The following is a 26,708-nucleotide window of genomic DNA, read 5'->3' on the forward strand; positions in this document are numbered from 1 at the left end:
AGCTAGAAATAACCCTTGAGCATAGCCAGGTGTGACCCAAAAAGGAAAAAAAAGGTGCTATACCTAAAATTCTTAGTACAATGTTGGTATATGTTTGCTAATATCAATCAAAATAGCATAATCATTACACTTTTCCTTATTTGATCTAAGATATGGGTGTCTACCTCCTTTTATTTTGGCTTTTTTGGGTCACATCCAGCGATGCACAGGGGATACTCCTGGCTCTGCACTCAGGAATTACTCCTGGAAGTATTCAGGGGACCATATGGTATACTAGGAATTGAACCCGGGTCAGTTGCGTGCAAGGCAAATGCCCTATCCACTGTGCTGTAACTCCAGCCCCTACCTCCTTTTAATACCCATTTCTCTATGGTTGTATTCTGAGACCATAACTCAATTTAAACAGTCCATTTCTCCATGGTTGTATTCTGAGTCCATAACTCAATTTAAACATTCTCCACATCATTATTCTTATTGCAAGGCATGTAAACTACCCTTTTTTTCTCCTCAAAAACTCTCTCTCTCTTGAATTCCTGAAGGATTCTTAAAGAATCAAGCCACTAACACTGAAAATTCTGTAATTAATATTTCTGTGGAAATGTTTCCCAGAGGTTATTAATCTTCCCAGGAATATAGAGCTCTACACAAAATGTTAACTTACCCTTATTTTATTAGTATGAAAACACATTTTAAAATATAAATTTTGGAGGTGGAGAGACCACACCCAGTTCTGCTCAGTGACTTCTCTTGGCTCAGTGATCAAGATGACTCCCAGTGGTACTGGGGACTATATGCAGTGCTGAGATTCAAACCAAGACCTACAACGCAAAATATATGTCCAGCCAGTTGAGCTATTTCTCCACCTTCTGCTTATTTTTTCATTTTATACTAGAAAACCTTCTTTATAAAACTATGTGAACAAAAATATTTAAGAAGATTAGAAAGAAATATGTCAACAAGTTAATGGTGTTTATTCTAAATAACCACTTATTAGACCTATTTATTATTCTACTTTTTCAATACTTCCCATAGAGAAAGCCCTAGAAATGTTATCAGAAAGATAATAAAGAACACAGTAGGGAGAGAAATTCCAGGAAAATAAAATGGGTCATGTAAGTAAGATACTGAAATATTTTCAAATTGTGTCACTTAAGTTAACAATGTTTGCTAAATTCAAGATCCACCATATGAAGAAGTATTCTTTCAACCTTTCACTTGTTTTGAAGATCCCCTCATAATTAATCTAATATTTTCTTATTACTGTGTCCTTGGAACTGTGCAGAAATGCTCACTACCATAGGTTTATCGTAAGGATTTTGATTATTTCCAGATATAGGGCTTTGCTCTTCTGAACAGAATAGTTCATGATCATTTTTATTCTGTCTTAAAAACTAAAGTAGTGTTAAGGATGTATTTCGTGTTCAGTATTACTTTTAGCAAGCCTGTATAATGAGTAAATCAAGAAATGGTGTTTTCTAATCAACAGGGAGATGCAAATCAAAATAGCAATGAGATATCATTTCATGCCAAAGAGACTGGCACACATCCAAAAGAACAAGAACAACCAGTGCTAGCACAGATACGAGTAGAAAGGACCCTCATTCATTGCTGGTTGGGAATGCCAAATAATCCAGCCTCTTCGGAAAACAATGTGGATATTGCTTAAAATAATAGAAATTAAGCTCCCACTTAACCCAGCAATATCACTTCTGGGAATATACCCTGGGGGTTCAAAACACACAGCAGAAACAACATCTGTACTACTATGCTCATTGCAACACTATTCACAATAGCCAGAATATGGAAACAACCTGAGTGTCCTAGAACAGATGACTGGATAAAGAAATGATGGTACATCTACAAGTGGAATACCAAACAGCTGTTAGGAAAAATGAGGTCATGAAATTTTCCTAAAAATGGATGGACTTGGCAAGTATCATGCTGAGTGAAATGAGTCAGAATGAAAGGCACAGATATATAATGACTGAATTTATTTATGAGGTACAAAAAAGTATGAAACTAATATCCAAGGCCAGGAAAAACATGACGGGATGACTGGTCAATGGCTGGTCAATGGTGTGGGATACAGAGGGTAGTTAAAATAGAGGAGGATCCATTATGACAATATTAGTTGGAAATGATCACTCTGGACAAGAACGAAATGTTGAAAGCAGGTAAAGGGATATACATGATAACATTTCTGCATCTGTATCACAAATAATAATGCCTACAATGAGAGAGAGAGAAATAGAGAAAAGTTGCCTGCCATAGGGTCAGGCTGGGGTGAGGGTTGTCTTGAAGGGGTGGGAGGGAAACTGGGGACACTTGTGCTTGAAACTTAAACTGGTGAAGGAATTGGTGCTGGAACGTTGTATGACTGAAATGCAATCATGAACAATTTTGTGATGCTCTATCTCACGGTGATTCAATAAAAAATAATATTAAAAGATTTTTCTTTTGCTTTTTGGGTCACACCTGGCCATGCACAGGGGTTATTCCTGGCTCTGCACTCAGGAGTTACTCCTGGCAGTGCTCAGGGATGCTGGGAATCGAACCTGGGTCGGCCGCATGCAAGGCAAACACCCTACCCACTGTGCTATCTCTCCAGCCCCATATTAAAAGATTTTAAAAGAGGAAAAAATAAAAAGAAAAAAGAAGTGGTCTTTTCCCTTAGGACCAAATTTAGTTAGCTCTTGAGTTAAGGTGGTATAGGAATGACAAGTCTATAATATGGTAAATGAGAAAACATAAGCCTTCAACCATTATCTCAAATTACCTACCTCCCTTATTTTCCTGCCTTAGTAACCTCAGTTCTGTATATCAGTTATTTTCTGTTGACTTTGACCTTTTGTTGTTCTCTTTATATGATTCTTTATGTCCAACATAAGAGATAAGTTGTTCTTTTTCTGTCACTCTCCTCCTGGCTAACTTCATTCAGCATAATATTCTCCAGATCTATTCACATTGTGACAAGTTGCATAATTTCATTTTTAATAGCTGAGTCGTAATCCATTGTGTAGTATACCATAGTTTCTTTATCCTCTCATCGGTTCTTGGACACTTGGTTGTTTCCAGAGTTTGACCATCGTGAATAGTGCTATAATAAACACGAATGTGCAAATTTTTTTTTTCAGAATAGATTTTTGGGGCTCTTGATGTAGATGCTGAGAAGGGAACACAGAAGTCCAATTCTGACTTTTTGAAAAACTTTTAATATTGTTTTGCAAAGAGTTTGAACCAACAGACATTCCCACAGGAAGTGGATAAAGGTTTCTTTTTCCTCCCACATACTTACCAACACTGGTTGTTTTTCTTGTATTTTTAGGGTGTGTGCCAGTCACATTAGTGTGAGGTGATATCTCATTTTTGTTTTGATTTGCATTTCCCTAATGATAAGTGAGTGATGCAGAGCATTCTAGGTTGTTTCTTAGATGATGACTGTTTTAGTTTCACATCTGAACTTGCCTCATCACACACACACAGTAAAATTGTACTAATTTAGTAACTTATTCACAAAACTTTGACCTAGAAAATAAAAACTGAATAATTGTCAAATTTATGGTTGCTAAACACATAAATGTTAAAAGCATAAATGACATAGGTTCTTACATGTAAATAAAAAATTCCCTAGCAAACATATATAAGCAAACCATGAAGGAAAGGAAGTCTCAAAAGCTATATGTGACTCAATAGAGATGAGGAAATATTTAAAACGTCTCTTCTAGTAACCCAGAGATGACTTCTTGAGGAAAGTAGGCCTCTCAGTAGTGATAGATTTAAAGACTGAAGAGCCCTGGGAACATTTCAGGCATATGGTACAGCTTGGGAAGAAAGCTCAGGGGTGAAAGTAACATATTTTGGTTTGAAAAAATCAAGAAGCACTTTGCCAAACATGTTTTTCCCCTCAGTGTTCAAAGTAAGAAAAGGAAATGCAATCCATATGGTTTGGATTCATTTATGCTCAATTATGAAAAACTTCAAGACATTTTCTAACCTCTTAAGTTTTTAGCCCCCTTTCTCCCTGAAGAACAGGAAGTTTTAATTTTCCTAGCTTAAAGGAACTTGAAAACCAAACGATTTATGTTGGACTTTAATATGAAAGTTCATGAGTTTAAGTTCAGACAGACTTGGTATAACCAAATGTTGCCAATGATGCTTTTCTCTAGTCAGAACCTTCAGTATGATATTTTGCAGAGCAATTCTGACTTGATTTTTGTCTTAAAATGGAGGAGAACATATTTTGAAATAAGGAAAATATCAAGAGTTCAGAATTTATAACTATGTTACTGATGGATCCAGCCCAGTTTTAATCTGAATAAATTAGTTACATATGCTAGTAAAGCCCTGCAGGTTTTTTTCCCGTTTCTTGCATCTGCAAGGGGAAAAAGTCTCAGAACACATTAGGAAACAATCATATCACTTTAAATACTTGTTTGTTTCAGGCCACATCTGGACATGTTGAGAGCTTACTCCTGGCTCTGTGCTCAGGAATCACTCCTGGCAGGGCTCAAGGGATCGTATAGGATGTCAGGGATCTGATCAGAGTCAGAGTTATAAAAACCAAGCATCTTTTCCGCTGTACTATCTCTCAGATTTCCCACTTCATTTTAAGTCTTATTAATCATTTTAATCCTATGGAACTCTTACTCAAAAGGCTGGAATTTTTTCTGACTTCCCTCTCACGTGCTCCAATTTTAAATTTGTGTTTTGTTTATAACTAAGAATCACCTTTTCCATTGAAATATACAGTCGATAAAAAAGGGGAAAAAGAAATATGTAGTTCATTATATCTACTATATATCATATGAAGGGTATTATTTTAATAATTAAAACAAGAGAGAAGACCAAAATGAAAACTTAGACCAGTGTTGGGACCACCGAGATATTTTTATTTAGTTTTGTTTATGACATAGTATCTGATCTTATGTGCTGAGATTTAGCTATCCACCCCACCCTATTCTTCAACCTGATTTCTTTTGACAAAAGGGCAATAGAAAGAAAGACCAAAACAGTTCTTCAGTACAAACTTGCCACTGGAATGGGGTCGGGGTAGGAGATAAGGCAACCTGATATTGTAAGGTATATTCAGCATTCTAGTTATCAACTTCATTGGCTCAATTTTCATTCTGTTATTAATTTTTCCAGTGTTATTTATTTTTCCAGTCAGCAGAAGTTAACCAACCTTAAGGATCACAGGAAGTATGATGAACAATTCCTCCTGTATGTAATAGACCGTCACCACAACTATACTTCTACATTTTTCACATAACTCCACAGTCACTCAAATGTTCAATGAACTTGAAAATCTTTTTGTCACCAAACATCTATATACTTATATACATATTATTTTATTTATGTTTGCAAGAACACTATATGGAGCTACCTTTAAATTATTATTATTGCCCGTATTATATAGATGAATAAAACATAGCTTAGTTAGGTACCTTGTTCAAAGCTTCATAACTTGGAGCTGCAGAAGATTGTAATTAAACTTTAGGACTCCAATCTAGAGCCTGTGTTGTAACCATTATACTATTCTCTCCACCTGCTTTAAAAGAACTGGGTTGACTTCATACACTTGGTGGAAATGTAAATTGTTCAACCTCTATAGAAACCATAAGAAAGTTTCTACTAAAAGTAAAAATTTAACTACAATATTATCTAACAATCATACTTATAGGTATCTCCCAAGAACACAAGAACACTGATTTGAACAGTGAGTAGGGTACTTGCCTTGCACATAATCGACCCAGGATCAATCCCCAGCATCCCATATGGTTCCCTGAGCCCTATTAGGTGTGATCCTTGAGTGAGCACAGAGCCAGAAGTAAGCAGGATGTGACCCCCAAACAAAAAATATGAAAGGAAAAATATGTATGACTTTTAAATTCATCTTTTCTCAAGAAACAAAAACATTCAATCAAAATCAGATGCCTAAGAATGCTAAACAACTGGTTATTTTGCTGCAACTCCAATGTCATCCTTGTTCAAAATGTGCCATTCAAATTAAAAAATACAAAAATTATTAATTTAATCAATATTACTGAATGCCTACTATGTGTATAGCGCTGAAGGGATAAGGTGTGGTAGGAAAAGATTCAGTCATATTTCCAACACTCACAAAATCCTCACACAGTTTTCAGAGTAAGATTTATAAATAGATATATACAATAAAAAGGAGCAGTAATTGTGATATACACAAAATAGAGAAAAATAAAATAATAGTCATGGAAGCATTTACTGAGAAGATGAGGTTTGAGTCTCTTTTACTGGATGCTGAAAAGTTTACCCATTACCTGTCAGAAGAAGATAAGAAGACAGTCAAGACTTACAGAACATGTACAGTACATTAACGTAAAAAAAGTAAAACAGTTAGAAAAGATGAAGTCATGAAATTTACATACAAGTGGTACTACATGGAAAGTATCATGCTAAGTGAAATGAGTCAGAAAGAGAGGGACAGACAGAAAGATTACATTCATCTGGGGAATATAAAGCAACATATTTGGAAACTAACACCCAAAAATATCCGAGATAAGTACCAGGAGTTTCACTCCAAGGCTTGGAGGCCAGCCGCACATGCTGAGGGAGAAGGCAGCTCAGATAGAGAGGGGAGCACCAAGTAAAGGGTGTTGGGAGGACCCTCCCAGGATGAAAGATGCATGCTGAAAATAGGCTGTAGACCGAACATGGTAGCCACTCAATGCTTTTTTTGCAAACCACAGCACCCAAAAGGAGAGAGAGAGAAAAAAGGGAAAGCCCTGCCACAGGGGTGAGGAGAGATGGGGGGGTGGGGTGGAAGGGATGCTGGGAGCATTGGAGGTGGGGAATGGGCACCGGTGGAGGGATGGGTATTCAATCATTGTATAACTGAAACCCAAGCACAAAAATTTGTAAGTCTACAACTGTACCTCATGGTGTTTCACTAATAAAAGTTAAAAAAAAGCAAAGGTAAAGGTAAAGGCCCTCCCGTTGATCGTCCATTTGCTCGAGCGGGCCCAGTAACGTCTCCATTGGAGACTTTGTTGTTACTGTGTCTGGCATATCAAATACTCTCGGTAGCTTGCCGGGCTCTCCGAGAGGGGCGGAGGAATCGAACTCGGGTCGGCCATGTTGGCCGCTTGTAAGGCGAACGCCCTACCCGCTGTGCTATTGCTCCAAAACAAAGTTAAAACCAGTACACTTGTGTATATACAAGTAAGGTAAAGGTAAAGGTAAAGGCCCTCCCGTTGATCATCGATTTGCTCGAGCGGGCCCAGTAACGTCTCCATTGGAGACTTTGTTGTTACTGTGTCTGGCATATCGAATACTCTCGGTAGCTTGCCGGGCTCTCCGACAGGGGCGGAGGAATCGAACTCGGGTCGGCCATGTTGGCTGCGTGCAAGGCAAACGCCCTACCCGCTGTGCTATCGCTCCAGCCCAAGTAAGTGAGAATTGGAGGAAGGGAATAATGGGGAATGAAGCTGAAGACCTAGGCAGAAATCAATCACGTAAACTTTCTTTAAAGCATGTCAAGAATTAGATATTTAGGGGGAGGATTTGGGTCAAACCCATCAGTGCTCAGCACTTACTCGTGACTTTCTGCTCAGGAATCATGCCTAGTGGACTTAGGAGACCATACGAGGTGCCGGGGATTGAAACCGCCCTAGACATATGCAAGGCAAGCACCCTCCCAGTTGCATTATTGCTCCAGCCCAAGAATTACATCTTATTATAAGGTCGTTGAAGAATTTTAGGCATGGTAGACATAGTAAATTTTCTGCTTTGCACAGATGACTCTCGTTCTAGAGGAGTTTTTTATGCATTGTAAACAGCAAAACACTGAACCAAATAAACAAATCAGGACAATTTGTTGCAATCATGTATATTGCATGATGTATGTCACTAACGTGATTTGAACTGAAGTCACAGCAGTGCATGTGTAGTAAAGTATAAAACAATGAAAGGCTTCTTATCATAAATACAGAAAGATGGTAAGAAAATGACTCAGGATAGTAAAGTTTCAAAGCCCACATTTTAGAAGTGAGCACAAATCATTTTCATGTTATCTTACTTCCCTGAATAAACAAAGCAAGGAAGTCATTAGGGCCCTTAATATATTTGGTTTGTCAAATATGATTAACAATGTATTTTCCTTAATATACACACTTCAGTTTAAAGAAAAATAATAGAAGTTTATGGTTCTTACTTGATTTTGATGTAATATAAGCCACTGTGTTCAGCTCCTCACTGATATGGCTTACACAACAGAGCTAAATGTGCTTAGACTTTCACATTCTTCTCTTGGGATTGTCCCTTCATTCATCTAATATTGATGTCAAGAATTAAAAATGCAAGGTGAACCAAACAACAAGTGCTTCCTGAATGCTGTATACAACAGTACTGGCAGAATTTAAGGGTTTGGTGAGGGTGTGGAAGATAGTCATAAAACACTAATCTGAACCTGTTGGCCTCAAAAAGCTCACAGTCTAATCATGAAAACATACCTAATGTATAAACTTATTACTACAACAAGGAAGCAAAATGCTCTGTGGCATAAATTGTAAGTGTTCTAGTATTCTAGGGTAGATTCAACTCGTTTTGGACTGACAGATTTAAATAAGCTTTCCAAGAGGAAATGAATTTGTACGTGAATTTGAAACATGCATAGCGTTTGAATTGGTAGAGTAGGAGTGAATTCTCCAAGACAAAGTTGCTGATAGGGATGGAAATAGGGACACGTAATGGTGGGAGAGACAGCTGTGACAGAATAAGTAGTTTACATAAATAACACTTTCGCTTAAGGCAGTATAAGTTCTTTCTGTCATCTATAGTATATCTTTAAGAAGACTGAATAGCTAAGGGAAGAGAATGTTTAAAGATCTGACCATCCTGAGTAATTTTTACAAAGTGGATTGTGTGATGCTTTAGTTCTAATAATAGTGTTTACACAAAATAGAGGCAGGATTAATGAAGAGCGGAATGACTACAGAATGGGGAAGAGAGATTCATATTAACTTATCACGTTACTTTCATATCTTATTATGTCACTTAGGTATGGAGTATATAGTATTATTGCAATCTAGATCTGAACCTGTGGAATGCACAAGTCAAAAAATTTCTTCAAAAACAATGAAGCTAGTTGTTAGCTAATTATAATATGAAACTATGTCTGACTTGAATGACCTTGTTCTTTCTGGTTATTCTACATGGCCTCACAACTAAGTAACTCTCTAGTTCTGGAAAACACATTTGACTTGCACTCAGAAAAGCTTATTTTAAGAGTTAACTCTAGGGTGATGTTACATCAATCTTAATCCCAGGGTATAGGGAAGAGAAGGACATAGAAGGAAAGAAACTGAGGGGGCAAATAATAAGAGAAAGATGACAAACAACCAGGGTTAGGGATCAAGGGGACTCAGTACATCTTTTATGTAAAATAGAGGTATAGCTATATATCCAAACCACAAAATCAACAACACTGAAAACATGAGGTCCAAATTACAACTCAATTTAAAAATGTGTCTGTCAAGATTGCTATCTGGCAGACAGTGGGTGGGAGAGAGTGGGTAGAGGGAACCTGGGTAAACCGATGGAAGGAAGTTGATATTGGTGATGGGAATGATGGTGAAACAAACATTGTATGCCTAAAACTCAACTATGAATAAATCTATAAATCATAGTGATTCTCAGTTTGTTTGTTTTTGTGCCATACCTTATGGGGCCCAGGGCTTTCTCCTGGCTCTGTGCACAGGGATCAGTCCTGCTGGGTCTCAGGGGACCACAGATAGGATGCCACTGATTGAACGCGGGTCAGCTGCAACTAATACAATAGTTTTGTTCCCTGTTACATCACTCCACCACTTAGATCATGGTGCTTTGCTAAAAGAAAAATTAAAATAATAGTTAATGCTGACATTTATTACTGTGCAAACATTAATGTTCATCTTTCTAAACCCCAATCTCATTGTTTTAAAAAAGGCAATATAATTATCTATAATAGTCAGATCACAAGATTTCTATGAAAATTATGCAATAGATATTTGAGCAGTTGTGTAAGTAAACACTACAAAATTTTGTATTCTGTTATGGTTCACAGAAATTGAGTGCATGCTTGACTCTGCCGCTTATTGTCTAGTAAACCTTTAAATATTCACAGCTTTCCCCAGGCATTCTCCACAGGAATCTAAAGAAAAAATTTCTTGCCAAAAAAACTAATCCATTCATCCACTCATCTATAAAATTATTAATTATATACTTTATTGAGCACTGTATTAAAAACTAGATATAAAATTATTTACCTGTTTCAAGGATTGGCTACTGTAATTAAAGATGCAGGCTATGAAATAAAGAATAATAATAGCCCGCCTGCTCCTCTCTGGAAAGAAAGATGGCGGCCGCACGGGAGCCTTGTGGAAAGCGGGTTTGAGCCGGGCTCGGGGGAGCGGCGGGGACCTCATGGGAAGGGGGGCTTTGTGGGCCGTCCCCCACGCCCCACCAAGGTCGCCAGCTGCCCCCCACGAGCGGCTCTCCGGCACGGCCACGGCCCCGGAGGCACAAGGACTTAGCACAGAGAACCAGCCGCTTGGAGCAGAAAAGCAAATGGACTTGTGTTGATCCGCGCCACCAAGCCTGCCCGGAGGGGGAAGGGCGTTGACCAGCCCGCCTGCTCCTCTCTGGAAAGAAAGATGGCGGCCACACGGGAGCCTTGTGGAAAGCGGGTTTGAGCCGGGCTCGGGGGAGCGGCGGGGACCTCATGGGAAGGGGGGCTTTGTGGGCCGTCCCCCACGCCCCACCAAGGTCGCCAGCTGCCCCCCACGAGCGGCTCTCCGGCACGGCCACGGCCCCGGAGGCACAAGGACTTAGCACAGAGAACCAGCCGCTTGGAGCAGAAAAGCAAATGGACTTGTGTTGATCCGCGCCACCAAGCCTGCCCGGAGGGGGAAGGGCGTTGACCAGCCCGCCTGCTCCTCTCTGGAAAGAAAGATGGCGGCCACACGGGAGCCTTGTGGAAAGCGGGTTTGAGCCGGGCTCGGGGGAGCGGCGGGGACCTCATGGGAAGGGGGGCTTTGTGGGCCGTCCCCCACGCCCCACCAAGGTCGCCAGCTGCCCCCCACGAGCGGCTCTCCGGCACGGCCACGGCCCCGGAGGCACAAGGACTTAGCACAGAGAACCAGCCGCTTGGAGCAGAAAAGCAAATGGACTTGTGTTGATCCGCGCCACCAAGCCTGCCCGGAGGGGGAAGGGCGTTGACCAGCCCGCCTGCTCCTCTCTGGAAAGAAAGATGGCGGCCACACGGGAGCCTTGTGGAAAGCGGGTTTGAGCCGGGCTCGGGGGAGCGGCGGGGACCTCATGGGAAGGGGGGCTTTGTGGGCCGTCCCCCACGCCCCACCAAGGTCGCCAGCTGCCCCCCACGAGCGGCTCTCCGGCACGGCCACGACTCCAGGGCACAGAAACCAATCTCTTAACTAGCTAACTTTTAATAGAAATTCTTCCAGGGTCAATAAGTAAAATAGCAGAAATTCAAAACCGCGCGGCCGCGATAGCGGCCGCGCGACCTCATTTTATTCTTAAACCAAGTTGTAGAAAGCAAATCATTTCACAACGCTGTTTCAGCATGTCTGATTGGGGGGGGGGGGTCGTAAGCTCTAAACAATAGTTGTGCATCTTCTATCGAAATAATCTATCTAGTCAAAGTAGATAGAGTATTAACTAGAACTCATCTGCCTCACAAGAATTGGGAGGGGTGGGAGGTGGGGGTCTATTGGGGTTCGGGGTTAAAAATGAGTATTGGTAAAGGGAAATGTGTTCGGTATCTACATGACTGAGACCTAAACCCGAAAGCTCTGTAACTTTTCCCACAGTGATTCAATAAATAAATAAATTATAAAAAAAAAAAAAAAAAAAGAATAATAATAAACAAAGAATGATAATACATTTTTGTAAATGTATTATTGCAAATAATTCTGTGAAGTGTAGAAGAATGTGTTCTTTTTTAAAATTTTTATGTGTATAAGAAATAAATTGTCAAGAAAAAAAAGAAAGAAATTGTCATTAAATGTTGGTATACAGGGTTGGAGCAATAATGTAGTGGGCAGGGTGCTAGCTTTGTAAGTGACTGATATGGGTTCTATCCCTGCTACTTAATATGGTCTCCTGAGCACAAAGCTAGGAGGAAAGCCCTGAGTACTTCTGAGTGAGACCCAGAAACAAATAAAAGTTGGTATATAATACAATGTTGTTTATGCAATTAGGGTATGGAATTTGCAAGCATTATTATGTGAACATTTGAGGGGATGTAATGTGATTAGGCATCAAGACTAGTACAAATATTTAAGGTTTATATTTCTTTGAAACTATACTCAATTTAAATTCCAATTGATTATAATACATCTCCGGTACATAATAAATAATAACTCTGGATGATATCACTGTCACTGTCCTCCCGTTGTTCATCAATTTGCTCGAGCGGGCCCAGTAATGTCTCCATTGGAGACTTTGTTCTTACTGTGTTTGGCATATCAAATACATCACGGGTAGCTTGCCAGGCTCTGCCGTGCGGTCGAGATACTCTTGGTAGCTTGCCGGGCTCTCTGAGAGGGGCGGAGGAATCGAACTCGGGTCGGCCATGTTGGCTGCATGCAAGGCAAATACCCTACCGTTGTGCTATCGCTCCAGCCCACTCTGGATGATAAGATATATTTATTAGCGTATCAAAACTTTTACATAATGTATATTACAATGGAATATTCTGGTAGACTCTCAAATCGCTTCCTTATAGATCATTGATACAAAATTAGAACTCCAAAGGTATAGATATAAGAAAGTGCACTTATGCACTCCCACATTTCAATAAATGAACTTAGAAAAGTAAGATCTAAGTCAGAGGAAGAGTCGTAATATATGGATTTAAATCAAGGCATTACAAAAGAGAAATAATTTGTACCAGGATCAAGAAGAAGGGTGAAATAGCTCACCCAGTTATAGCATACAGAACAAGAAAAGGGTAGGCCAAAGATCAAATTCCAACAATTAAAGGATACAAAGAAATATAAAATATTCTAGAATGAACTTTCAAAAGAGGCATAAAGACCAGCATCATGACACCCCAATAGGAGAGAGAGGTTAAGAGTATCCAATGTTATCAAAAATGAAATGGGGGGGCTGGAGCGATAGCAGATCGGGTAAGGCATTTGCCTTACACGAGGCTGGGTTCGATTCCCAGCATCCTATATGGTCTGCGAGCACTGCCAGGAGTAATTTCTGAGTGCATAAGCTAGGAGTAACCGCTATGTATCACCAGGTGTGACCCAAAAAGAAAAAAAATAATGAAATGAGACTGGAAAGATGTACACAGGACACTTTTCACAAGCTGGATATTTGATGACCTTGACAAGATCCTATTAGTGAAATGACTACTGGATTCCATTCTCAATATCAGTTGAAATAGAATGGGAATTGAGGAAGTAAAGAATTCTATTGGGGAACATTATTATCCAGAAATTTTTCTCAAAAATAATTATAGGAAGTATGATATAGTGAATAAGACTCAAAGAGAAGTTTGCTTATTTTTTTAGTATTTTTTAAATTATAATAACTTTATTAAGGCTGAGATCTCCAAGCCTGCTCGGATTGGGACTGGGCCTTCTCCATCCAGACCTCTCATCTTTCAGTAGGTAGGCATCACACCCACTAGCTGCCACCAGAGCCAGTTTGGTCCCATCAACGGCCAAGATGCAGAGACTATAAAAACTAGCTCCCAGAAGCGCGCAACCACACTTGCGGCTGCACCACATCTTATTATTTCATTTTTCCTTTGGAGAACCTGGCAGGCTACCAAAAGTATTCTGCCCTCACAAAATAGTCTGGCAAACTTCCCGTGTCGTACTCAATATGCCAAATATCAGTAACAATTATGGGTGTCATTCTCCTAACCCTTAAACAGCATTGAAATGGCTCTCTTAAAATCTCAGGGCTAGGAAGCAGTAGATGTTACTGGTGCCTGCTCGAGGCAATCGACGAACAACAGGATGATTGTGATCATGATTAAGTCATTAGTTTATTTACAGACATTCAATATTACAACACCAATCACACCACCATTGCACCTTCCCACCACACATATTTCCAATTTTCCCGACCACCATTGAGCCTGTCCTCATAGCAGGCCCTCAAATTTTTATTTTACATTTCTTGTTATAAATAATCTGCTAAATGGATTATCGAAAATATTTCCTTAGAATATTGTTGATGAAGATATTATATCTCACCACGGAGCCCTTAAGTCCTTGTATAAGAGATTACTAAAATGTTATTACAGGTTATGCCTCTTGTGCTTACACTTTTTGTTTTTTTAAAGTCACAGATATTTGAACACAATGTTTTGAAGGAAAATAACAGAGAAAGTAGTTTAGGATATAGGAGCAATTAAAAGTAATTGATAGATTAATAATCAAAGTACGCAGTTGAAGGGATAAATAAGATTCAATTTAATAAGGTAAGCAATATGTCTTCACATGAAGTTGGAAAGAAGAAGGCTAAGCTGAGCATAAAATCATTGGGCAGCATTCATTATTGGAGATCTTATATTTGCTGTTCTTTGCTCCAGAGATTCTTGTCCACCCCCAAATCACTATGCAAAATCCTTACTCGTAGTCATTCATGCTTTAACTCAAGTGTCACTTTTTCAATGAGGTTTCCTTTAATTCTTCTGGGACACAGTTAGGTCCCCTGTTCTAAGCTTTCATCATATTATTTTTCTCCCTCTTTGCATTTTCATAGATAAAATTTTACATATTTTTACATTTACAGAAGTACTTTAGTGATTAATAAAATAATTTTGATAGTTTTTAAAATCAGTTACTTTAATTGCACGATCATGCTTTGTGATAGTATTATATATCTTTATACTTGCAGTGTACTTTTTTTTTACTGGATCACAAGGAAACCCGATTCTTAGTTTTGTTTTGTTTTGTTTTTTAATTTTTATTAGTGAGACACCATGTGGTACAGTTGTAGACTTACAAATTTTTGTGCTCAGGTTTCAATTATACAATGATCAAATACCCATCCTTCCACCACTGCCCATTACCTACCACCACGGATATGAGTATTTCTCCCACCCCATCCACCCCCCCACCATGCCACCCTGCCTCTGTGGCAGGGCATTCCCTTTAGTTCTCTCTCTCATTTTGGGTGTTGTAATTTGCAAAAGATGCAATGAGTGGCAATCACGTTTGGTCTATAGTCTACTTTCAGCATGTTTCTCCCATCCTGGGAGGATCCTCCCAACACCCTTTATTTGGTGCTCCCTTATCTATCTGAGCTCCCTTTTCCACTAGCATGTGTGGCTGGCCTCCAAGCCATGGAGAAAAATTCCTGGTACTAATTTCAGCCATTATTGGGTGTTAGTCTCCTATTTTGTTACTTTATATTCTCCAGATGAATGCAATCTTTCTGTATCTATCCCTCTCTTTCTGACTCATTTCGCTTAACATGATACTTTCCATGTAGTACCACTTGTATGTAAATTTCATGACTTCGTCATTTCTAAAAGCTACATAGTACTTCATTGTGTAAATGTACCAAAGTTTCTTTAACCAATCATCTTTTCTCGGGGACTCAGGTTTTTTCCAGATTCTGGCTCTTGTAAAGAGTGCTCTAATGTACAAACAAGTACAGATGTCACTTCGACTATACTTTTTTGCCTCACTGGGATATATTCCCAGGAGTGGTACTGCTGGGTCAAATGGGAGCTCAATTTCTAATTTTTTGAGAATCGTCCATACTGTTTTCCAAAAGGGCCGAACCAGTCGGCATTCCCAACAGCAGTGAAGACGGGTCCCTTTCTCTCCACATCCGCGCCAGCACTGCTTGCTTTTGTTCTTTTGGATGTGGGCCCATCTCTGTGGTGTGAAATAATATCTCATTGTGGTTTTGATCTGCATCTCCCTGATGATTAATGACGTGGAGCATTTTCTCGTGTACCTTTAGCCATTCGTATTTCTTCTTTGAGAAAGTTTCTATTCATTTCATCGCCCCATTTTTTGATGGGATTGGATGTTTTCTTCTTGTGGAGTTCAACCAGTACTTTGTATATCCTTGATATCAACCCCTTGTCGGATGTGTATTTGGCGAATATCCTTTCCCATTCTGTAGACTGATGAACACGGATGTGAAAATTTTCAACAAAATACTAGCTAATAGAATTAAACTACTCATCAAAAAGATCATACACTATAACCAAGTGGGATTCATCTCGGGGATGCAAGGATGGTTAAACACTCGGAAATCAATCAACATAATCCATCATATCAACAAAAGAAAAAAATCATATGATCATATCAATAGATGCAGAGAAAGCATTTGACAAGATCCAGCACCCATTTATGATGAAAACCTTCGCCAAAATAGGGAGAGAGGGGACTTTTCTCAGTATAGTTAAAGCTATCTACCACAAGCCAACAGCAAGCATCATCCTCAATGGGGAAAAACTGAGAGCCTTCCCCCTAAGATCAGGGAGGAGACAAGGATGTCCACTCTCTCCACTGCTGTTCAATATAGTACTGGAAGTACTTGCATTGGTGATTAGGCAAGAGAAAGATATTAAGGGCATCCAGGTAGGAAAGGAAGAAATCAAGATCTCACTATTTGCAGATGATATGATACTATACTTAGAGAACCCTAAAACCTTTACCAAGAAACTCCTAGAAAAAATAGACTTGTATAGTAAAGTTGCAGGCTATAAAATCAATACCAAAACATCCATGGCTTTCCTATATGGGTGCAAGTAGTGAAAGAGAAGAAAGTGACATCAAGAAAACAATCCCATTCACAATTGTGCCCCAGAAAATCAAGTACCTATGAATCAGCTTAACTAAGGAAGTAAAGGACCTGTACAAAGAAAACTACAAAATGCTACTTCAGGAAGTAAAACAGAACATGAGGAAATGGAAAAATATCCCCTATCCATGGATCGGGAGAGTTAACATTGTCAAAATGGCAATACTTCCCAAAGCACTGTACAAATTCAATGCGATCCCTATAAGGATACCCATGACATTCTTCAAAGAAATGGAGCAAACACTCCTGAAATTTATATGGAACAATAAGCCCCACGAATAGCTAAAGCAATTCTTGGGAAAAAGAAAATGGGAGCAATCAACCTCCCTAACTTCAAACTTTACTACAAAGCAGTAATAATTAAAACAGCATGGTAGTGGAACAAAGGCAGAGCTGTAGACCAATGGATCAGCGTTGGATATATTGACATCTCCCCCCAAGCACCTAATCTTTGATAAGGGGGCAAGAAAAGTGAAGTGGAGGAAGGAAAGCCTCTTTCACAAATTGTGCTGGCAAAACTGGACGGCTACATGCAAAAAAGTGGGCTCAGATCTCTGCAGTGTTCTTTTGATAGTTTGTAATTTTGCGTTCATCAATGTGATCTTTGACTATTGTTGGGGAGGCTACACTCAGCAATGCTCAGGACTTTCTCCTGGCTCATTGTTCAAGGATAATTTCTGGAACTATATAGGAGACAATAAGTGGTGCTGGGGATTGAACTGGTGTCAAACATAATCTATGTAAGTGCCTTACCTGCCCTACTATTTCTCTAATCCAATGTGAGGTTTCGAAAATTAATTTTACCCACCACACTGTATACTCCTGATCTTTTCTTTTTCATTTCATTAAGTATAGTATATAGTCAGGGCTGGAGTGTTAGCACAGCGGTAGGGCGTTTGTCTTGTGCACAGATGGCCCAGCCGAGCCAGATTCGATTCCTCCGCCCCTCTCAGAGAACCCGGCAAGCTACCAAGAGTATCTCGCCTGCACGGCAAAGCCTGGCAAACTCCCCGTGACATATTCAATATGCAAAACATAGTAAAAACAAGTCTCACGATGGAGATGTTACTGGGCCCGCTCGAGCAAACCATTCGAGCAAATCGATGAACAACAGGAGGACCATGCTACCATGCTAGTGTATAGTCAATATATAGAGAAACATAACATGTTTTTTCGTTTTAAATAAATTCAGTCAGTTTCAGTTGTTTTCAACTGAAAATACTAATATGTGATTATATTTGATAGAAATTTAAAATTTTGATCTAACAAATTGATGCTTTCACCTCCAATGTTGCTCACTCAATAACAAATTTTATTTTTTGCTGAGTAAATAATTTACCTTCTGTTTGCTTAAACCAGCTAGTTGGCTAGAAAACTACAGTGATCAAATAATATGTTGGTGGGGTCAGAACAATAGTATGGCAGGTAGGGAGCTTGCCTTTCAAGTGACCCACCTAGTTTCAATCCCTGACACCACATAGGGTCCCCCAACTCTGCCAGGAGAGATTCCTTATCACAATGCCAGAAGTGCTCCTTGCTGCCGGCAGTATCCCCCGAATCAAAGAATCAAAAAGAATATGTTGATATAATGATGCTTTTGGTCATTATTTCTTCTTAATAAAAATGCTATTCAAATCAATATGAGAAGCTATACTGTTAAATGTATGTATTTTTGCCAGTACAAATGAGGCATATTTTAGCATATTAGCATATTTTCTCAAGCAATTAAGAAAAGTAGAAAGTATTAGTGAATCCATAAAATTTTATCCAAAGTGTTAGGATCCTGAAAGGGGTATTACCATCCTTCTGGAAAATATTTTAGTGCATTTTGAGGAAACAATTATATAGAAATAGGTAATTTTCAATAATTGGCTGGATACACTGTCCTAATTGTGGTATTTAGCTTCTGCTGCTTTTGCCAAAATCATGACAGAATTTTGTCATTTTCTTAGTCTTTGCATCTCTCATCTTATAGATGTCACAAGACAGTCTAGTCTGGCATAAAGAAGATTATGTCAAGGTGTGAGAGAAATGAAAATTATGCACTATTGCTTATGAAGACATAATCTTCAAGTTTCATCTAAACTATAACTACGTCCTCTCTTACTTTTCTTTCTCTTTCTTTCTATTTATTTTTCTATCATTTTCTTTTCACTTCTATTCTTTTTTTGTTTGTCTTTAGGCCACACCTGTCCATGCTCAGGGTTTACTCCTGGCTCTGCATATCAGGATTATTCCTGATCAAGGGATCATATAGGGTGCCAGAGACCAATCCCTGATTGGTGGCACGCAAGCATCCTACCCGCAGTACTAGAGCTCTGATCCCTTACATTTCATTTAAAAAAAAAAAGAAATAAAAAAAGAACATAAAAATTTTAAGTTTTTTTTTATTTAATTCGAAGCACTGTGATTTACAATACTGTTAATGATAGGATTTTATGCACACATTACTCCAACAATATACCTACCAGACAGCCAGCTTCCCTCCATCAATGCAAAGATCACTCCAATCCACCACCCTCCTCCCCCAACCCTCATCACTTCCATTATGAAGGCCAAACTTACAGTCGTATGTATTGCTTTTTCCCCCATCTGTTGCTTCCTTATTATTTTTAAAATATCTCACATACAAGGGAGATCATTCTGTATCTCACCTTCTGACATACTTATCTCAGCATAATATTTTCAGTTCCATCCAAGTAGCCACAAATTGCATAATTTCATTTTTCCTTATTGCATATATTCCACAGTTTATTTATTTAGTTACCTGTTCTTGAACACTGTGTTATTTTTAAATCTTGGCTGTAGTGAACAGGATCATAGCTTTTGAAATAAGAACCACTCGTTTTCTGAATTCTATTTCAACCACTTAATAGTCATCTTCCGGTAAACTATCACTCTTTTTAATCTTTAGTGTCTTTGTAAGAAAACAGGAATCCCCCTTTTCAGAGGATATTTGTGAGAATAATTTAAAGTAAACTATGGTTCAGTGTTATTAACACTGTTAATAGCAATAATATTTTTGAAGTTAATGGCTAATGTTAAATAATAATTATGCTTATTAATGTTAAGATTATTATTCAGTGTTATGTATAACATTATAACTACCATCAGAGTACTATTCTTTCCTTATTTTGAATATTGAATTTAAATATTTTCCATTCATAATTGTGTTGAAATTAATTTTGTTCTTTTGTTATAAAATAACATTTAAGGACTGTCACTGTCACTGTCACTGTCCTCCCGTTGTTTATCGATTTTCTCAAGCGGGCCCAGTAACGTCTCCATCGTGAGACTTTGTTGTTACTGTGTTTGGCATATCTAATACGTCATGGGTACCTTGCCAGGCTTTGCCATGCGAGCGAGATACTCTCGGTAGCTTGCCGGACTCTCCGAAAGGGGCAGAGGGATCGAAGTCGGGTCAGCCACGTTGGCTGCATGCAAGGCAAATGCCCTACCCACTGTGCTATCGCTCCAGCCCATTTAGGGACTGATATTTTATTTATTAGCATCTAATGCATATGACACTGAATTCTAGAAAATTGTGAAATAAGGACTTCTATATTTACTATTATTTTGACTTTGGGGCCAAGTCATGCTATGCCCAAGCTTTCTCCAGGCTCTGAGCTCAGGATCATTCCTGACAGGATTTGGAATGATCCAAGCAGTGCTGGGGATGGAACCTGGGTTGGCTTCATGCAAGGCAAAAGGATTGCCTTATTCTCTATACAATCCCTCCAACCCCAGACTTCTATATTTTAGACAGAGAATAGACCATATAAAAGACCAAGGTATAGGAATTATGTTAACAGGAGCTCTTTGTGTTCCTTTGTCAGTATGTTACCAAAAATAGCATAATACTTGGGAGCAGACAAGTGTTGGGTCACAGAAGAAATTATTCTTAACCCCTTAGTTCTTGAGAAGCTAGAAAAAATCAGAGAAGCACTAGAGATACTGGGCCCACTCGAGCAAATTGAGACACTGATAACAAAAATTATTTATGACATCTATATCACCTAGACACATGAGAAAGGAGAAAGACCTAGCAAAGTTGAATAAACTGCCCCTATGATTTTCACAAATGCCTTTAAGAAAACCCTAAGCTATGACAAACGGTTAAGGACTTGAGGAGATAGACAATTAAGGCCTTTTTTAACAAATGAAAGGTTAAAATAAATGTTTTCTTTTAAAATTGTATGCATTTGAAAGTCCCTGCTTTGCAAAGAAAAGCACTGCCATATAAGTACCGCATGCTAACCGATTGTGCCACTGCAGCCCGGCTGAGCCGGATTCAATTCCTCTTCCCTTCTCAGAGAGCCCGGCAAGCTACTGAGAGTATCTCACCTGCACAGCAAAGCCTGGAAAGCTGCCCGTGACGTATTCAATATGCCAAACACAGTAACAACTAGTCTCACAATTGAGACTTTACTGGGCCTGCTCAAGTAAATCAATGAACAACGGGAGGACAGTGACAGTGACAAAGAAAAGTGACAAGGGAATTAAATCTTTTCTTGAGAGTGTGGAAAAGGCCCTAATAGAGAGATATCTTCATTGCTGTGTAAATATCATTTTTCTTAGGCCACATATAATTTTCTTCCACAAGGACTTTAGAGCCTTTCCCATGAAATCAATCTTTGGCTTAATATATATTTTAGAGTGGCAGATATTTGCTCGGCTATAAGGCTCAGAGGTCTCCTATAATGAAGAAATTCCTTCTTTGGGAAAGAACAGAAGTCTGAATACAAAATTAGGTTTCATGAAACCTTTGCTTTATAAAATAGTGTTTTTGTAAAATTTCCTAAGTGTTTTATTTTATATTGAATAACAAAATGATCTGAAGATCACAGAGTGTTGGTTTTTAATATAATCTTATGCTTCAAATTCCAAAGCTATTTGAAAATAAATATGACCAGAAATCTGGAAGTTATCTAATATGGCCTCTAATTCCCTCTGCTTTTCTGAATTTTGTAGATACAATTTTAGAGCCATCTTTTAAATTTTAGGTAAGGGGTGGAGAGATACTTCAGTGGCAGAACAGATATCTTACATGCCTGAAGCCCTTAGTTCAATTCCCAGGACAGCATAGCCCCTTGAGCACTGAGCACCAATTAATATTTCTTTGGTGGCCTCAAACACTGCATCACCAGGCTTAAGCTAATTGAATATTAGACCCACAACTTGAGTTTTATAGCGGGTGACCACTATAAAATTTTTTTGAGGCTAGTGCCCTGGCTGATAATAAGATATTAATTTAGGCGGTTATTATGCCTAAATATTATTTACTTATTTACATTTAAATAAATATTTATTTACATATTTACATATTTTATTTACATATTTTCTTTCATAATTGGCAAGAAAGAAAAAATAAAATGTTAAAAATAAAATTATTTTTAATTAGATACACTTAACCAGTTTTTGATATTTTTAAAGTAAGTCTGTTAAGGATCTTTCTTTGAATCTTCTTTGCATAGTGATCATGGGATGATGAAATAGAACAGCTACCTGGTACAATGGAATGAATAACCCTGTCTGATTGGCTTGATTTTGCCCTTTATATTACCAGGATGTACTGCAACCACGATCACAACCATCCTGTTATTCATCGATCGCCTCCAGCAGGCCCCAGTAACGTCTCCTTTGTCCTAGCCCTGGGATTTTTAAAAAAGTGCCATATTCAAGGCTCTTTCAGAGTTAGGAGAATGAGACCCATCATTTTTACTGGTATTTGGCATATTGGGTACGCCATGGGGAGTTTGCCAGACTCTGCCTTGTGGGCAGGTTACATTCGGTAGCCTGCCAGTTTGTCCAAAGTAGGAATGAGATAATAAGATGTCTCTTCCGGGAGCTGGGTTTTATAGTCTCTGAGTCTTGGCCATTGATGGGATTACACTGCGCCAGGGGGCCAGTTGGTGGGTGTGACCCTCGCCTACTGGAATTTGGAGGATCTGGGTGGAGGATGCTCAGCCCCGATCTGAGTAGGCTTGGAGATCTCTTAAGCTTTGCTGAGAACTGTGACACAGGATGGCCACCAATAAGCCCAAGGGCCAGAATTCTTTGGCGTTACACAAAGTCATCATGGTGGGCAGCGGAGGTGTGGGCAAGTCTGCTCTGACTCTGCAGTTCATGTATGATGAGTTAGTGGAGGACTAGGAGCCTACCAAGGCCGACAGCTACCAGAAAAAGGTGGTGTTGGACAGGGAGGAGGTGCAGATTGACATCCTGGACACAGCAGGGCAGGAGGACTACGCCGCCATCAGAGACAACTACTTTCGGAGGGGGGAGGGCTTCACAGAAATGGAATCGTTAGCAGCCATGGCTGACTTCAGGGAGCAGATTTTAAGAGTAAAAGAAGATGAGAATGTTCCATTTCTGCTGGTGGGTAACAAATCTGATTTAGAAGATAAAAGGCAGGTGTCTGTGGAGGAGCCAAAGAGCCGGACGGACAAATGGAACATACTGCAACCAGTGTAGATTTATCTCTATTCCTCTAGATCATTGATTATACATATGCTTACACCTGCAGGCATAGGGCAATTTCAATCCAGCTCTAAAACAACATTTGTACATTTGCCTAAATATGAGGGCCAGTTAGTACATCTATTTGTATATCAAACTTAAAGACAAATCCTCAAAGCAGAACTGGTGGTACCCAGGTACCTATAATATAGTTTCTGATTTGTTTCTTAAAATATTTATAATCTGGAACAGAAGAGAGTTGGTATTTAGTAGATAACGTTTACTTCAACCTCCTTCAGGAAGACCAGTATGGAAGAAAACTGATTTTATATATATTAATAAAGAAAATTAGCTGAAAATCATTTATAGCTGAACTATTTATATTATTTTATTGAATCACCGTGAGTTATAGTTACAAGCTTCCATGTTTGAGTTACAATCACACAATGATCAAACACCCATCCCTCCACCAGTGCACATTCCCCACCACCAATATTCCCAGCATACTACCCCTTTCCCACCCTCCCACTGCCTCCATGGCAGACAATATTCCCCATACTCTCTACTTTTGGGCATTTTATGGTTTGTAATATAGATACTCAGAGGTTATCATGTTAGGTCCTTTATCTACTCTCAGCACACATCTCCCATCCTGACTGATTCCTCCAACCATCATTTTCTTAGTGATCCCTTCTCTATTCCAGCTGTCTTCTCCCCCTGCTCATGAGGTAGGCTTCCAAGTATGGAGCAATCTTCCTGGCCCTTGTATCTACTGTCCTTGGGTGTCAGTCTCATGTTTTTAACATAATGCTTTCAATATGTGTTGAAACATTACATATACTCATTTAATTCACATTTATTGGTAGGAAATTGGGATTTGAAACTTTACAGTTCTTAATAAACAATGACTAATTCTAACTCCTAGTGAATTATGTGGGAAAAGCCAAATCAGTGCAACAACAGAGGAAAGATTGATATACATACAAAGAAAATTAATGTTCACAATTTTTAAGTCTGGAATGGCAAATGATATCTGGCATCCAAAAAATATTCATGATTAAAGGTAAATTTTTTAACCATAACCAAACACAAACACTGCATTAAATAGAACTCAGATGGTCACCGTTCAACCTTAAAGGGAGTGAAAAACAGTGCTTTATTTTTATAATTGCTGGTAAAATAAGGAAAACCAATGGGATGTATGTGTTTAAAATGTTTCAAGAGTTCCTTGTACCAAGTGTTTATGTACTTCTTTATTTTTAATTTTTATTGAATAACTGTGAGATGGAGTTAAAAGTTATTTATTATTGTATTTCAAGCATACAGACTTTCAATAACTGTGCCTTCATCAGTGTACATTTCCCACTGGTTTCCCCCACCCCCCGCCCCACTCCCACCCCAGCCTGCCTCTATGCAGGCACTTCCCTTCATTCTCTCTCTCTTCTCTCTCTCTTTCTTTCTCTCTCTCTCCCTCCCTTTGGCATAATGATCTGCACTACAGGTACTGAAATGTAATCATATTTGTCCACTAACTACTGTCAGCACCCAGATCAGGTTCAAAGAGATCATTTCCAACTATCATTGTTCCTTCAAGATCCTAACTGCCCTCCCCCACACATGAACACTTGTGGAAATCCTTCAACCATGAACCAGTCCAACTCACCCTTGTTTTTACTGTCCTTGGATATTAGTCTCATACAGTTTTTTATATCCCACAGATGAGTGCAATCAGTCTATGTCTGTCCTTTTCCCTCTGACTCATTTTTCTCAGCGTGATACTTTCCATACTCATCTATTTATAAGAGAATTTTATGACTTCACTTTTCCTGGTTGTTGCATAGTGTTCCACTGTGTAGATGTACCATAGTTTCTTTATCCTGTCATCTATTCTTGGGTACTGGGGTTGGTTCCAGATTCTGGCTATTGTGAATTGTGTTGCAATGAACATTGAAGTGCAGATGGCATTTCTACTGTGTGCTTTTGGGCCCCCAGGGTATATTTCAGAAGTGGTATTGCTGGGTCATATGGAAATTCATTTTATAGTTTTTTGAGAGTGTCCATGTTGTTTTCCCAAAAAGCTGGGCCACTCAGTACTCCCATCAAAAATAAATGAGTGTCCCTTTTTCCCTGCATCTGTGCCAGCCTGGTTGGTCTTGTTCTTTTTGATGTATGCCAGTCTCTGTGGTGTGAGATAATATCTCATTATTGTTTTGATTTGCATCTTCCAGATGATTAGCGATGTAAAACATTTTTTCATGTGCCCTTTTGCCATTTGTATTTCTTGAGAAAGTTTCTCTTCATTTCTTCTCTCAATTTATTGATAAGGTTAGATGATTTTTTCTTGTATATTTCTACCAACTGCCTTAAATGTCTTTGATATTGACCTCTTATCAGATGGGTAAGTAATGTTTCATATCCCAAGGACTGTTTTGTATCTTAGTCACTCTTTCATTTGAGTTGCAGAAGTTTCTTAGTTTAATGTAGTCCCATTTGATTATCTTTGATTCGACTTACTTCATCAATGGTGTTTCATCTTTGAAGATATGTTTAGCTTCAACGTCATGCAACATTTTGCTTACATTTTCCTACATATACCCAATGGACTCAGGTCAGATATTGAGGTCTTTAAACCATTTTGATCTTACTTTAGTGTGCCTGGCATTAGAGAGAGGTCTGAGTTCTTTTTTTTTCCAGTTAGCTGCTCAGCTTTCTTGGAGCCACTTGTTGAAGAAGCTTTCTTTACTCCAAATCATATTTCTTGCTCCGTTGTCAACAATTAAGAGATATTTGAGGCTCAGTGTCAGGATATCCAGCTCTATTTCTTTGTTCTGTGGGTCTGTCTTTATTCCAACCCCATTATGTTTTAATTACTACTTGCTTGTAGTAGAGTTTGAAGTTGGGAAAGCTAATGCCTCCCTTCTTTTCCCCAAGGAATTCTTTAATTATTCATAGGGTATTATTGTTCCATATGAATATCAGGAGTGCTTGATCTAATACTTTGAAAATTGTGATAGATTGTAGGGGGACTTATAGGGACTTCATTTAATCTGCATAATACTTTCGAGAACAGAGTCACTTTGACAATGTTAATCCTACCAACCTATGAACAGATGATGTATTTCCATTTCCTCACATATTTTTATTTCTTGAAGTGGCGTTTTGTGTTTTCTTTGTATAGGTCCTTCAGCTCTTTATTTAAGCTAATTCTGATGTACTTAATTTTCTAAGGCACAATTGTGAACAGGATTTTTTAAATGTCTCTTCCTTCTATTCATTATTTGCATATAGGAAAACCATGGATTTTTTGGGTATTGGTTTTATAACCCGACACTTTACTATACAAATTTATTGTTTCCAGAATTTTTTTGTATAGTCTTTAGGTTTTTCTAGCATAGTATCATTGTCATCTGCAAAATTCTGAAAGCTTG

At 38.8% G+C, this 26,708-nt stretch overlaps 1 pseudogene; it reads left to right on the top strand.

Moving 5' to 3' along the window:
- Positions 1-22,820: 22,820 nt before the first annotated feature.
- LOC130034114 (ras-related protein Ral-A-like) lies at positions 22,821-23,295 on the top strand (annotated as a pseudogene).
- Positions 23,296-26,708: the final 3,413 nt, after the last annotated feature.

The sequence above is a fragment of the Sorex fumeus genome, unplaced genomic scaffold (genome assembly GCF_029834395.1).
Source record: "Sorex fumeus unplaced genomic scaffold, SorFum_2.1 ptg000058l, whole genome shotgun sequence".
NCBI lineage: Eukaryota > Metazoa > Chordata > Mammalia > Eulipotyphla > Soricidae > Sorex > Sorex fumeus.